General features: G+C 50.4%; 1 long non-coding RNA gene across 1 annotated transcript; it reads right to left on the reverse strand.

Moving 5' to 3' along the window:
- Window positions 1-644: 644 nt before the first annotated feature.
- Window positions 645-7,580, reverse strand: LOC118354672 (uncharacterized). Its single transcript, XR_004815572.2, has 5 exons — window positions 6,904-7,580; window positions 6,329-6,715; window positions 4,835-5,061; window positions 4,251-4,322; window positions 645-1,637 (listed from the first exon to the last, which is right to left on the reverse strand). It is a non-coding gene; the product is annotated as an uncharacterized LOC118354672 (long non-coding RNA).
- Between the last annotated feature and the right edge of the window lie 8,582 nt (window positions 7,581-16,162).

A 16,162-nucleotide genomic window follows, 5' to 3' on the forward strand; every position in this document is an offset into this window, starting at 1 on the left:
ACTGGGTTTCTGTGACACACCAGCTCAAAGAATCCTGAACGATATGCATGCCAGAGGTGACTCCATTTCACTCTCCTGTCTGCATCTCCCCATCCCTTGTGGAATAAAATACAGCTTCTTCACAGGGGGGCACAAGGCCTTCCAGATCAGGCCCTTGGCCCCCGCCCCCTTCATCCTTGTACAATCCAGCTCTCATTTAATATGCCAACCACACCGTACGCGCGCGCACACACACACACACACACACACACACTTTCTCCTGCCTTTGCATCCCTGCTCTTCCTGTCTCCTCTGCCCAGAATGTTTTCATTGCCCCCAGCCCGACCCCCAAATGCTTACTCATCCTTTATCACTCGGTTCAGGAATGACCTCCTCCAGAAAGCCTCCCCTGACTAAGTGCCCCACCCCTCCTCCAGCTGGAAGACAAGGCCCCAGCTCCCCACAACTCTGCTAGTGGTTCAGTCACAGCACCTGCCTGGGAGCTGTTTTTAATGACCTGTCCCTGCTTCCTCCTGTCCCCCAACATGGAGGGGTGGGGGAGTAGTCCTTCAAAGCCATGTCTGTGCCTGGCTCCCTGCTGACCAACACAAGGCTTGGCCCATGGCAAGCCCTCTAGTCATGAATGAACCAAATGCTGTGGAACATCGCTTTGAGAAAGAGTTTACTTTCCAAGTTTCTTCCAAAGAGATAGTTTTAATTTACACCAGCAGCCCTCATCCAGGCATGCATCAGCTCCATTCTGTCCCATACTTAAGAGTGCAATTTCTAGTATTTCAGCCACTGTTCTTATTGCCTTGGCTGCAATTGGACTCTGGGGCCGTGCCCTCCCTGAACCCCCCTGTTGCAGGGGTGAGGAGAGATGGGCTTGCTTGCCAGCAGTGGCTCACAGAGAGGCCCCTCTGGCACCCAGTGTTGATAGTGGGGCATACAGAGGTCTCCCCCCAGCCCAGATGATCCCGATCAGGCCTTTAGGCACCACCCAAAGCCTATCTAATGCTTCTGACAGTGGCCACATACATGTTTTTAAATATGAGACCCCAAAGGCTGTCAGAGGAAGCCATCCATCGTCTGTCCCCCTCCTCCCTCACCGGGTGGTTCTGATTTGCAGACCGGCCAAGGCAGTGATGTCAGACCTCTGCCCGACTCTTGCCAGCTGGCTCTGTGAGCTTTGATTCAGTGTCTGGGCCTCCGTGAGCAGAGAGGAGCTTAGAAGGTGACGTTGGCAGAGGTGGGACAAGGAGCCTCCCAGCACATTCTTTATTTCTGAGGCTTCCAGAAGAGACCATCTCCTCTGGATGCCAATGAAGGTGTGAACAGCAGGGTGGGGCCGAGCCGGATGACTCAGGGCTGCTATGGGAACCGCTGTCCAGAGAGCGCCTGAGCCAGGGGTTCATAGATGCCTTGACCTGAGTTCTCGGCGAGATTCTTTAAGGCTCCTGGGACACTCTCCTTCCCCTGCCAGTCCCTCCATTTACTTCTCAGGGAACAGAAGTCATCTCTGGACACTTGCTGCCTCCAGGAGCTGCTGGGCTTCTGAGCCAATTTTCAGGTTTAACTTCCCAGGATTGGCTGCAGAGCTGGCCCCTAGAATTATAATAACCCGGTTCATCCGAGAACTTCATGAAGAAAAGTGGATTCTGTGAAGAAATGAAGAAAGTGGAAAGTCTATACTGGGGGAACCCACCGCTGGCTGATTGTCAACGGGTCCTGCCTTCTCTCTGGGGGTCAGCAGGACGGGGCCTGGCTGGCTGGAAACCATGGCACCCAGAAAGCTGCTCACCCTCCAGCTGCCTCAGCTTCTTGGGCATCTGCATTTCCCAACCTGCCACATGTTGTCACGGGTACTACTCAGCAACCCTGCAAGTCCCCAGTCAGACCCAGCAGCCCCCAGCAAGAGTACCCGGCCCACTCTGAAAGTTTTTTGGAGATTAGCATGGAAGATTGGTTCTCAAGGACTCCTTTTTTCAAGAATAGTCTATTAATTTGGGGAAAGGGGGACGCCTGAGTGGTTCAGCAGTTGAGCGTCTGCCTTCGGCCCAGGGTGTGATCCTGAAGTCCCGGAGCGAGTCCCACATCGGGCTCCCTGCATGGAGCCTACTTCTCCCTCTGCCTGTGTTTCTGCCTCTGTGTGTCTCTCATGAAAAAATAAATAAAATCTTTTAAAAATAATAATAATAATTTGGGCAGAGGGGTGGTGTTTCATGCATTTGTTTCTCCACCAACATTCATCCAGAGCCTCATAGGAGCCAGGCTCTGTGCTGGGTAATGCGTGGGCCACAATACTGAAGGCAGTACTCATCCTGGGGCCAATGACATTAAGTTAAAAACAGTTAATCGCTATGAGAGCACATTGATAAAGTGCTCTGGGACCTGAGAGAGAACAAGAGAGCCTGAGTCCCTCTGAGAGTCCCCTCCTTTGTTTAGTTTATGTAACAAGGGCTTACAGAACATTCTGTGCCAGGCATTGTTCTAAGAACAAATGCTAAACCATTTAATTATCTTAACAGCTTTATATGATACTAGGATTACCACATTTTATAGAAGCTGGGGAAGCGGGGGCGCAGAGAGGTTGAGTAAGTTGCCGAAGGTCACATAGATGACTTAGCACAGAGGTGCTAAGTGGTAGAAAAAAACAACATTTCTACCCCAGTGGTCTGGCTCAGGTCCCTGCTCTTAGCCACCGTCAAGGCTGCTTCTGAGGATGGGATGCATCTCTCAGGACAGGTTCACACCAGCCACCAGGTCACTCAGAAAGCAAGTGACTTTCCCACTCAGTTACCAGGCACAGGCGCATCTCGGCATCTCAGGGCACCCTGCTCCTCCTGCCAGCTCCGAGGTCAGGGGTCAGGTGAGCCAGGGGGCTCCCAGGCCTGACAGTTCTCTGTCCTCCAGCCCTCAGGGGTGAACTCCAGGAGCCCTGTGGCTGGGTCCCTGCAGTGGAGCTACCTGAAGCAGGATTCCTGCTGCAGAAAACAAGGTTTTATGCCTGCCCTTGAATGACTTTGTTCCTGAAGGGTGAAACAAAACAATGAAACCTGATTCTAGGTAAGTGGAGATTTCATTTTACCAGTGAGAGAATGGTGTTCTCCTTCCCTGCCTGGAGCATGGATGACGTCAAAAACACCACCCCAGAGGGAAAGTTCCCAGAGGCTGCACAAGGCCCGCGTCACCTGTCACCTCCGCCAGCAGACTTATGAGGGAGCTTCTCAGGGCAGAGCCTGGTCTGGGAGGTCACTTGCTCCCTCATGACAGCTGACTCTGCTCCCAGGGGGAAAAGGAGCTGGAGAAATTCTAGAAGCAGGAGATCACTTTCCAAACAGTCTCTGTCCTCAGAGGCAGCTTCTGGAGCAGGCCGGCCCCACCAGCCTGGAGCCCCAATTCCTGTCTTGTTCACTGCTAGGTGTCTCTGAAACACGGGATCACAAAGCCCCACCATTTTTGTGTAAATTTAAATTTGCAGGCCATGTGACCTCTGCCGCTTTTCTGGGCTCTGTCCCCACAGAACCCCAGCAGCCTGTTCATATGGAAGGAATGGACAAGGCTGTGTCTGAACAACACTGTATTTATGGATACTGAAATCTGAATTTCGTATCATGTTCAAATGTCACAAAACATTATTCTGCCTTTGATTATTTTTCTTCCCCAACCATTCTTTTTTTTTTTTTTTTTTTTTTTGGTGACAACCATTCCTAAATCGCAGGTGGCAGTAACAGACACCAGGCAGGATTTGCCCCCCAACCCCCGCCCCAGACCACTGTTGGGCGTCATGGTGACCACAATGCTTGGGATCAAAAGCAGGCATAAGGCTCCGGACACCACTGACTGGGGTCTCCTGGACCTCACAAGGACCCCAGCTAACATCTGCACTTCTCAGTACATGCCGCTCTTATGAGTTCTTCTGGAACATTCTTCCTCCCTTTCCAACACTTGATTGTTTGTTTGTTTTTTTAAGATTTTATTCATTTATTCATAGAGACACAGAGAGAGAGAGGCAGAGACACAGGCAGAGGGAGAAGCAGGCTCCACGCAGGGAGCCCAATGCGAGACTGGATCCCAGGTCTCCAGGGTCACACCCTGGGCTGCAGGCAGTGTTAAACCCCTGTGCCACTGGGGCTGCCCCACTTGATTGTTTTTTTAAGACTCGGATCAAGGGTTCCACTTCTAGGAAACCTCCCTCCATACCAAGTCAGGTGTGGATACTCTTCTCTTTATTGCTCAGACCCCCCAAACTAGGCCCTGAGTGTACTCACTTCGTCAGTTTGTCATCAACCTGGAAGCTCCCCAGTGTGGGGTCCGGGCCTTTCGTCCCCTATCCCGGCAGTCTGCAGTGCGTGGAACAGAGTATATGCTCAATAAATGCTCCTGGGACTCATTTATTGCTCCTCCTCCTCCTCCTCCTCCCCTTCTCCAAGCCTCTAAGGTTAGCAGACCTGAAGGCTCAGGGCCAGAGAGGTCTTTTCTCCACCCACCCTGTCATCCTGTGTGAGCTCACCCCACATCGGGCTTTCAGGCCACCTATGTGGTAACAAATCCCAAAAGTCTATCTCTGCTCCTGACATTCCCCCTGGACCCCAGACCCAGATATCCTGCTTCCCACTCATATCTCTGTGGGGATGTGGGGCAGGCATCCCGACCTTCCGGGCCGCACACCTGCCCCCTTGCAGGCTTCCCCATCTTCCATCTAGGCCGACAAGCAGCATCGATTCTCTGAAAACCCTGGAGTCCTCGTTTCCCCTCACAGCCTTGGTCTGACCCATCAGAAGCTCAGGCTGGCTCTGCTTCAAATACAGGCAGCGCCTTCATACCCAGCACGTCCCAGCCATCAGCCTCTCACCTGGATGAGTGCAGGGGCCTCTTACCCGGCTCCCTACCTCTGGGTCCTGCTCGTCCCCCCACTTCTCTTCACACAGTGGCCAGAGGGACCCTGTTGCAACAGAAGCTCCTGAGGACGGTCACACCTCAGTTCAGACCCCCTGGGGGCTCCCGTCTCACGTCTCACGCAGGGAGGCGCTGCTGACACACTCTGCTCCTTACCCCTCACCACAGGCCTGAGGGTAGGACCTGAGACACAAAAGCACAAAGAGGTTAAGTTGCTGGCCCAAGGTCACACAGTAGTGATAAAGCTCAATACCTTAAGGGGGCCTTCCTGACCACACCCCTCCCTCCCTGGGGTCCGCTCCTCCCTTAGCCCCAGGCACACTAGTCCCCTGCTTAGTTTTTTCTTTCTTTTAAATTTTATTTGTTTTTGAATTGTAATTGAATTGAATAAGTAATTGAATAAGTAATGCAGGCATTTGGAATTTAAAATGTACACAAAGGGAATACAATAAGTCTCTCTCCAACCCCGGTCCACAGCCACTCATTTCTTCCAGAGGTAAGCTTCTAGTGTTCATTTTATTTTTTTTAAGATTTTATTTATTTATTTGAGAGAAAGAGCACAAGGGATGGAGAGGGTCAGAGGGAGAGGGAGAAGCAGACTCCCCACTGAGCAGGGAGCTCAACAAGCAGGGCTTGATCCCAGGACCCAAGAACCCGATCATGACCTGAGCTGAAGGCAGACACTTAACTGACTGAGCCACCCAGGCGCCCCTAGAGTTCATTTTAAAACAAATAAATAGAGGGAATCCCTGGGTGGTGCAGCGGTTTGGCGCCTGCCTTTGGCCCAGGGTGCGATCCTGGAGACCCGGGATCGAGTCCCACATTGGGCTCCCGGTGCATGGAGCCTGCTTCTCCTTCTGCCTGTGTCTCTGCCTCTCTCTCTCTCTCTGTGTGTGTGACTATCATAAACAAATAAAAATTAAAAAAATAAAACAAATAAATATATGTCTCTAGCAAGTTTGTAACACACTGTTCTCTACTTTGGTTTTCTAAGTGTATCTCTGTATCTTTCCTCTCCTGGCTTCTCAAACACACCAAGCACACTGTACCTCAGGACTTTTGCAAACTGTTCACCTGCCTAGAGTATACTTCTGCTGGATGTCTCAGCTCAGAGGTCACCTTTCCAGAGAGGCCTGCCCCTGCACACAGAGGAAAGAACAGCGGCCACCCCCGATTCCCCTTTCTGCCTTTCCTTCTCAATGGTCCTCTCGCTTTCTGTTCAGGGGCTCCTGTTGTTCACAGTGTATCCACAGGGCCTAAACCAGTGCTTGGTATCTAGTAGTGGCTCCATAAATCCTGGGGAGCAGGTAGTCACTCCCAACAGAGCAGATCCCAGGACTTCAGTCTTGTAAAATGTTAGCAACCTATATAAATGACTGCAGGAAGGAGCAAACAAGTGAATGCATGAATGATAAGTATCAAACTTAACGCCAAGAGCCATGGTTCTCACCCTTTGGTGCTCAATAATCCCGTGGGACCTTCTGAAAATGAGATGGCCTAGACCCCATCCTAGGTCAACTGGAAGTAGAATCTCTAGGGAGTGCAGTCTGAGCATCTTTGAAAATCTCTGCCTCCCACTCCACCTAATTTGGATGCACAAAAAGGATCCAGAACAGCTGGTTGTAGACCGACCACCTCTGGAGCTCCCGATCCAAGAGATGAAAGGAGTGTCCTCTGTTTGATCTTCCAGTTTCATATGCCTGGCAGCATCAGGTAGCAACCATGAGAGGCAGCAGAGTGGCCTTGCCGGGAGCTGGCTTTGAAGGGAGGGCACAGAGTCCACAGCCTCGCTGCTCAGTGTGGCCCACGGACCAGCCACGTCAGGTCACCTAGAAGCCTGTGGGAAACACGACAACTCAGGCCCTGCTCCATAAAAGTCTGCACCTTGTCCATTCCTTCAGCAGTTCCTGGGCATATTCAAGCCCCCACAGTGCTGTGCCAGCACATGTCACAGGCGCATGGCCATCCCACCAGGTCCCCGCGTCACACACACACACACACACACACACACACACACACACACACCTGAAGTGTCTCACTTTCCTCCCTAGCAAACAGAGAAGATGATCCAAATGTTTCTGCTTCAACTGGTAGCAGTGAGGGAGTAGATCGAGGCAGCAACGGGCAGGGCACTTCATCATCAGCCAGAAAGGATGAGGCTCTGTGACCCCAAGGGCAAGAAATCAGAGAAGTCGAGGACACTGGGCTGGAAAGAACCAGCAAATGTCTGCTCAGCTGGGACCAGAGGCCGGAAGCCCAGTGGTCATTACCGGGTCTTCGGGGAGCACCCCCTGCCTCGGCCTGTCAGCCGCCCCGGGCTCCACCAGCCCATGCCACCCACCCGCCCGGCTTTGAGCTGTCCTCTGAGCCGGGTCAACGGGCCGCCCATCCACAGCCCCAGGAGCCCGGGCTGCATGTTCCCAGACAAACCCCGGAGATCCGAGACGGGCAGGGAGCTGGAGCTCAGGCGTGGGGAGGCAGCCGCTCCCTGCAGAGCACTTCCTAAGACTTTGATCTTGTAAAATGTTAGCCATCAAGCCAGGAACATGTCGGAGCCCCTGGGATGCTATTATTCTCTCACTCGGGCTTTGTGCCCAGAAACAGTCTTCATGCTCAGCCTGTCACCTCCTCTCCGTGACATCACAGCAGCGCTCCTCCCAGACTCGCCCGAACCTCTCCTCCCATCTGGGCCTTTAACACCTGCCAGGCGCCCCTGTTCCCCAAAACAGCCACCGGCCATGCCGCCCTCCCCCGCTCCCCAAGCCAGGCCCTCCAGCCTCTTCACCTTTACCGCCCTCTCTCCAAATTCCCTCCAAAGCCGCTACCGAGCTCGGTGTGTGAAGACCCAGAAGAAAATCCCCCAGATAAGAAACATCCTCTTATCTCCAAAGGTGTTATTTTTGCGCAAGTACTTCTCGTGGGCCTGATTGCAGACACGGTTTTGGCCAGATTGAGCATATTTGTGATACTCGAAGGCTTCTGCTCTGTCTCTGAGAGCTCCTGGCCCACCCTTCTGCCCTCCCCAGATGCTCTGCATCAAGCCACGAGGAGAAACTGCTTCAGCTTGTGATCTCTCTGATTCTACCTAAAGCACACGCTACCCTAGGAGCAGAGTGTGGAGCTCAGGGAGGTGATCCTGGAGCCCTGGGCCTGTCCCCACCACCCCCACTGTCAGTCACTTCAGCAGCCCAGGGCCCCTGGAAGTGTCGGTTTGGAGCATCTCTGGTGGGCCAGGGAATGGCGGGGGGCTTTGCCACATTATTTCATCTGAAACAACCATCCTAGAAGACTTCATGACCACCATCACAGGGAGGACACACTTGATTTGGGTAGGTTTAGGTAACCAAACACAGCTGTATGATCAGGAAGAAAGGGCTGGGATTTGAACCCAAGACCTTTACCTTTCCCCTGGAAGCTTCAATTCCTCGATGTTCACATCTGACCATCACAGGACCTACAGATGCTGGTCCTTCTGGTAACAAGGAAATTATATTCTACCCACTGCTGCCTCCAACTGGAAGGATGGAGCTGCTGTTTACAGGGGTCAGGAAGTCTGTGGGAGGAGCAGGTTTGGATGGGAGGGTGACAGTGGTTTTGCAGAAGTTAGGGCTGGGCTCCCTACTGGGTATCCCAGCAGGGCTTTGAGACAGATGGATATGGGAGTCTGGAGTCTGTGAACGGAAGAGCCAGCCCCAATCGGCGAGACAGGGCCCCAGAAAGGTCCTCAGTGACCTGGTCAAGAGTGAGTTTGACGGCATGGGGAGCACAGGTGGCTGCCTAGAGCAGGTTTCAGATCCTGCTTCTTACCACGGTTCTTATATAAATCCTCAGATGCTCCCACTTCCCTGGCTGAAAGATGGCCCCTCCGTTTCTATCTTCCTCTCTCACCATTTAACGATTCTGAAATGTGTGGTTCACTGGTCTACAGCAGATGCTCAATACTGTCAATCATCGCCACCATCTACCTCCACAACTTCTCCATCCCTCCCCCAAACACCCCATACCCATGAGCTGTCACTCCCCATTGCCACTCTCCCTGGCCCCTGGCGACCACTGATCTACTTTCCATCCCCACCATCTCCCCTGACCAGGACATTTCAGATCAATTTCTGTGTCTGGTATGGTCACATGACACAGTATTTTCTTTTCTTTTCTTTTTTTTTTTTTTTTTTAAGATTTTATTTATTTTATTCTTGAGAAACACAGAGAGAGAGAGAGGCAGGGACATAGGCAGAGGGAGAAGCAGGCTCCATGCAGGGAGCTCGATATGGGACTCGATGCCAGGACTCCAGGATTGTGCCCTGAGCCAAAGGCAGATGCTTAACCACTGAGCCACCCAGGCGTCCCAACACAGTATTTTCAAAGTTCTCTCACGTATCCACACTTCATTCCTTCCTATTGCCAAGTGGTATTCTGTTCTATGGATGTGCCACATATTGTTTATCTATTCCCTTGTTGATGGACATTTGGGTTTTTCTAAGTTTTCAACTACCATGAATGATGCTTCGACGAATATTTGTGTGCAAGCTTTTGCACAGACATACGGTTTCAATTCTCTTCAGTATTTACCTCGAAGTGGAATTGCTGGGTTATCATAGGGGTGACTAGATAGATGTTTAACGCTTTGAGGAACTGGGAAGCTGTATTCCATAGCAGCTGCACCATTTTACAATCCCCCAGCTGTGGGAGGGTGGTCAGACCTGTCTGAACTATAATTGCTCATTGCCCTGATCTAATTCCTTGTGTGCACACATGTGTGTGGATTGGGGGGTGCAAGCCACTTTGGTGGACCCCGACTCTTTAGACTCTAACTTTGGAGAAGCCTATCTCATTGCAGGCTACAGAGTATGGTGGCAGCCTGCAACTCTCATGTTCTGGACTGAACTCACTCAGAGACAGGGCAAGAGGTGCCAGGAGCCCCTGTAATGGTCTCACTTCCAGGGTGGGAGAGAAAGAGGCCTGCTTGCTCATCAAAACCACAAGGGAATATCCAGAATAGAGAAATCTAGAAACATAAAGTAGACCGGTGGTTACTTAGAACTGGGGGCAGGGCATAGGAGGTTAGGCAGGGTGATAGCTAAAGTTTCCTTTTAAAGTGTCAAAAAAAAAATCTCACATTGACAGAGGTGATAGTTTCATGTATCTGCTTATACTAAAAACAATTGAATTGTACATTTTAAATGGGTGACTTGTATGACTTGTGAATTATATCCCCAAAATAATTGTTAAAAAAAAATAAAAATAAAAACAAAACACACACAGGGAGAGTGGAGAAAGTCAGGGATAGAAACCAAAGGATTAAATAAAGTACTCTGAAGTGACACTGGGATAGCCCTTCTTGCTTGCACATTCCTGCAGTCGTGACCTTGATCTTGACCTTATGCACATCTTTTGGGTTTGTGCATCAACCTCCTCCCCCCACCCCAGGAGTCTGAAATCTCTGCAGATCTCAGAGGAGGTGGAGAAAGAAGGGCGGGGAAGGATGGGGTGGCGCTTGGGTAGGTTACTGTGGTCTTGGCCGCCCCCTGGTGGGCACAGGGGACTGAGGCACACAGTGGGGCATCTGTACGGACCCGCCAGCCGGGCACTCTCTCCCAGCCAGCCAGGGTACCTCTGAGTCCTTTTGCACCCAAAGAAGCCCTTATGTGACTCCTCTTTTTTATTTTAAAAACTTAAAAAAATAAAATAAAACCTTTTTTTATTATGGGTCATTTATATGGAGAATTGCAAACATATTTTTAAAAATAGAGAAAGAGGGGCGCCTGGGTGGCTCAGTGGTTGAGCATCTGCCTTCAGCTCAGGGCGTGATCCAGGGGTCCTAGGATCAAGTTCCACATGGGGCTCCCCAGAGGGAGCCTGCTTGTCCCTCTGCCTGTGTCTCTGCCTCTCTTTGTGTCTCTTATGAATAAATAAATAAAATATTTTTTAAAAATAGAGAAATAGTCTAATGAACACCTCTGCATAAGCGCCCCCCTCAACAATTACCATGTGGCCAATCTCATTCTCATTTCATCTTGACCCCCATCCAATCTCTCCAACTGTATTATTGTTATTTTTTAAGATTTGTATTTATTTATTCACGAGAGACAGACAGGTCATGATCTCAGGATCCTGGATTGGAGCCCTGCGTGGGGCTCCAAGCTCAGGGGGGAGTCTGCTTCTCCTTCTCCCTCTGCTCCTCTATCCCCTTTCCCATGCTTGTGCTCTCTCAGTGGGTGAAGTCAGATGCTTCACCCACTGAGCCACCCAGGCACCCCACTACAAAGGTTTTACTGACCCTTTCTCTCCCAGTTTCCCCAGATCTCTGTGGTTCTAATTCTTCTATCACAGAAAACCAATTTTCTTTAAACAGAAATGCATCTGAGACACTATCAGAAAAATTTTATTTTATTTATTTATTTTTTTTTTTTTTAGAAAAATTTTAAATTACACAGTTGACCACTATCAAATCACCTGAACCTAAAATTTCTCAAGGTCCTGAGATTCCTAAGCCTGTGAAGAATAACTCCGTGTAGACAGTGGTACGAAATGCAAAGATCCAGGAGAGTCTAGGTTTGAACAGATGAGGCCCTCACTCAGCTCGCTGGCTCGGCCAGCCTACACTGGGAGCCCTTGACTGCTCTCCCGTAGCCATCTCTCTTCCCTGAGCTCAGACACTCACTCTCCTTCCAGAGGAACTTGCCAGTCTTGATCCTGGAGGGCCCGTCACACAACCTCTGTGTTGGCTGCACCATGGCTTCCAAAACAAAAGCAATGACGTTAAATGTTGTAACTAACTTAGGTGTCACTTTGGGCCAATTGTGCCCTTTCAAGTTCAGATAAACATGGCTAACATGCCCTGATTTCACAACTCACTCAGGTCTAGACGAAAACCCAAACACAGATACATGCCATCTTCCAGTTTTCCATGCCCGGGGGTCCCCCGCCCCCCCAACCGCTCCACTCTCCCAGCTAGGGGTGTTGCCCCATTGGCTTCCAATCAGTTCACCAGTTTACTCCAGAATCCAGTCACACTTAGGCTGTTCTGAGATTAATACCATCACCAAAATCAAAGACCTAAGTTGGGGTAGGGACGGGGACAGGGAGATGGGGGTCTTTCAACAGACGACTCTAGGGTTGCTATTTTGCTGGGCGAGGACCAGGGCACATTGACATGAAAGACATCATCGGCCATCTGAAGACAGCACTAGAAAATAATCCAGAAAGATGTTATTTTTAAATATTTTATCCTCACAAATTGCTTATCTAATACAGTGGGTTTTTTTTAATGGAATCTAGAATTTTCCCCTAATGGCCAATCAATTATTTTGCCAATATTACCACTTCCTCTTAATTTCTTCCTTTCGTGAATTAAACAGTAGTACCATCAACTTGGGAATTTGAAACATACACTTCTTCACATTTTTTCATTTTTATTTTTTTAAAGATTTTATTTATTTATTTATTTATTTATTTATTTATTTATTTATTTATTCATGAGAGACACACAGAGAGAGGCAGAGACATAGGCAGGGGGAGAAGCAGGCTCCCTGTGGGCAGCCTGATGTAAAACTTGATTCCAGGACCCTGGGTCACAACCCCAGCTGAAGGCAGACACTCAACCACTGAGCCACCCAGGTGCCCCTTCACATTTGTTTAAATACTTACTTAGGGTTGCTGGAGATGGGAATGGGTAAAGCCCTGCCCCTCTCTCTCCTTGCCATCACCCACCCCAAGTCTTGGCACTTTGGCCTCACTCAAAAACCACGTGGCAGCGCCCTCCTCTGGACTTTCTGCCCCTTGAGGGAGGGTCCAAGGGAGGACCTCTTTCTATATCCAGCCCTTGCCACTGATTTTATGGGGTGGGTTCCCCTGGGCTGGTGCGGGCTTTCCGGAGGAGAGAGGGTTGGCCCCCTCTCCTCTGGGGATGTGTCCTGGAAGGTCCTGAGGGGCGTCCGGTGAGGGAGGAGGGGCGGGGACGGGGGCGGCCCGGAGAGAAAGAGGAGTGGTCTCCATCCCAGGAAAGGTTGGTTATGGGTGGATGAAGGAGTTTGGAGCACAGTCCTGCATACTGACCCCCAAGCGCCCACCAGTCCTGTCCTGAGGATGGTGGCCCAAGACCTGAGAGAGAGAAATCTGGAAGAAAACTCGGCGTGACCACCTTTGGGAACGCTTGAGGAGTGGTGCTCACCCCTGGCAAAGCCTCCGCAGGTGCAGGCGTGGTCCTGCCCCAGGTGCCCGCGTGGTCCTGCCCCAGGCAGCCGGCCAGAGCGGCCGCTCCCCGCTGCGGCCACCAGGGGGCGTAGTGGCGCCTACGGGAACCGCAGGGAACCTGCAAGTCCTCCGGGGACCACAACTAGCTGTCCACACTGAGCCATCCACCTGTGCCACCTCCGTGATCTTCACCGGCGCCAGCCAGAGTTGTAATAACTACCCCATTTCACAGGTGGGCACTGACTTGCCCAGTGTCCCAGGTTTACAATCACCACCAGCCCCCGTCCCCATGATTGTCCCCTGCAGGGTGATGAGGTAGGGGACAATGTAGACAATGTAGACATGAGGCTGACCCGGGCAGGCCTGGATGAGGGACAACTGCCATCCTTGCCTCCTTAGGCAGCCTCTCCCAGAGGCTCTTCCGCGAGCTCCATCCTCCCTTCCACTCCCCAGCTCAGAGGGCTGATGGGGTGGGGGGGGACTCAGGAAAGGGGTTTGGCTGAGTGAGTAATTTATTTTAATAGACCTTATTTTTAGAGCAGTTTTAGGTTCACAGCAAAACTGAGCAGAAGGTACAGAGAGTTCCCATATACTCCTGCCCCCACATGTGCACAGCCTCCCCCACAATCAGCCTCCCCCACCAGAGTGGTGCCTTTCTTACAATGAACTCACATTGACACATCGCCCAAAGTTCGTAGTGCACTCTGGGATTCACTCTCAATGTTGTACATCCTAAGGGTTTTGGCCAATATATAATGACATACATCTACCATTGTAGTATCTTACGGAGTAGTTCCACTGCATGAAAATTCCCTCCTATTTGATGCTCCCTCCCTCCCCCTAACACCTGGCAACCACTGATCCATTTACTGTCTCCACAGTTTTGCTTTTTCCAGAATGTCCCACAATTGGTATCATACAGCACGTAGGCTTTTCAGATTGGCTCCTTTCACTTAGTAATATGCATTTAAGTCTCCTCTATGTCTTTTCAGGGATTGATCTCTCATTTCTTTTTAACCCTGAGAATATCCCATTGTCTAAATGTCTAAAATTTATTTTTCCATTCACCTACTGAAGGACATCTTGGTAGCTCCCAAGGTTTGGCAATTATGAATAGAGGTGCCATGAACATCTGTGTGTAGGTTTCTGTGAGACATTGTGCGGGCAAGGAGTGCAATTGCTGGGTCACTTGGTAAGAATATGTTTAGTATCGTAAGAAACTGCCAACCTGTTTTCCTTTTCTTTTCTTTTCTTTTCTTTTCTTTTCTTTTCTTTTCTTTTCTTTTCTTTTTTTTAGATTTATTTATTTATTCATGAGAGACACACACAGAGAGAGGCAGAGACATAGGCAGAGGGAGAAGCAGGCTCCCCCACAAGAAGCCTGATGTGGGACCCAGCCCCAGACCCCAGGATCATGCCCTGAGCCGAAGGTAGATGCTCAACCACTGAGCCACCCAGGCGTCCCTACATTCATTGGTTTTTGACTGTTGAACCAGCCTTGTACTGGGGATAAATGCCACTTGATCATGAGTGAATAATTTCATGTACCTGCCCTGTGACAGGTTAAGGGTCCCATACGCCCTATGCCACTCCCACCCACTCCATTGAAATTGACCCAGGAGAATGTGATGCTTTTCCTGACTCACTTCAAATTTGGAGAACTCCCTCTTTCCCTCAGTGGGACTGTTTCCATCATTTCAGCACAGGTAGATGAGGCCGGAAGCCCACAATCTCAACACTTTCCTCCTTTCTCCTTTTCTATCTCAGGGCTCTACCCTCAGGCTCTGCCCCCTTGAAATGGGGGGTCACCCTAAACCTTATGCAACAGAAAAAGAGCAAGTCTGGATCACCCTTCTGCTGACTCTACTCCCCTAAATGGTGAACCCAGGCTTGGTGGCAGAGCCCCCAGACCCACACAATGTCTCCAGCTGCCTTTTCAGCCTTGCTTCCTCTTACCTCCTTACTCCAACTTCCAGCCTCTAAAAATCCGGCTACAACAAATCAACAGGTGATGCATTCACCCTGCAAAGATGTATTGAGAGCCCCTTTGTGTGAGACCTTAACCCAGTTCTGAGATACAAGGCAAATAGACCCAGTCCCTGTCCTCAGGAGCAGACAGTGCAAGGGGACAGAGATGCAAGTAAATAAACCACTGTAACACTGGGGGGATGGGTGCCAGAGCAGGGGCGTCACAGGAGCCTTGGATAGTTCTGCAGTCTCCAACTTCTCTGCTCCCTCCTTTCTACACTCCTTTTTTTTTTAAAAAAAAAGATTTTATTAATTTATGCATGAGAGACAGAGCGAGAGAGAGAGAGAGAGAGAGAGAGAGAGAGAGACAGGCAGAGGGAGAAGCAGGCTCCATGCAGGGAGCCCGACGTGGGACTCAGTCCCGGGTTTCCAGGATCCCACCCTGGGCTGAAGGCGGCTCTAAAATGCTGAGTCACCCGGGCTGCCCTCTACACTCCTTTTTTAAATGTTCTTCCTGGATTCTTACCCCTGCAAACTTTTATTCATCCTGCAAAGCCCAGCTCAAATGTCCCCTCTTCCATGAAACCTTTGTTAGCTGTCCGTTCTGCCCCAGCAGAACTAATTGCCCCTTCGTCTTTGCTTTTGTAGCACTTGGTGCAAGCTTCAGGCCTCACCTCCAGGGTACACTATGCTAGATGGTCCCAATCCCAAGTACAACTCCCTGGGATAGTGTAGTACCAGTCCTCAGTGTCTCTATGTGGCCACCATGTCACTTTCCCACGGTCCTCTGTCTTTCTGCAGTAAACACTTCAGTCACCAGCCTTCTCCCAGAACTGGCCTATCATCATTAAGATCACAGACTACTATGGAACTGGAGGGTATCATGCTGAGTGAAATAAGTCAGTTGGAGAAGGACAACCATTATACGGTTTCACTCATACGTGGAAAATAAGCAATAGTGAAAGAGATTATAGGGGAAAGGAGGGAAACTGAGTGAGGAAAAATTAGAGAGGGAGACACACCTTGAGAGACTCCTAACTCTGGGAAACAAAGGGTTGTGGAAGGGGAGGTGTGTGGAGGGATGGGGTAACTGGGTGATGGGCACTAAGGAGGGTACTTGATG

Source organism: Canis lupus, chromosome 5 (assembly GCF_003254725.2).
Source record: "Canis lupus dingo isolate Sandy chromosome 5, ASM325472v2, whole genome shotgun sequence".
Taxonomy (NCBI): Eukaryota; Metazoa; Chordata; class Mammalia; order Carnivora; family Canidae; genus Canis; species Canis lupus.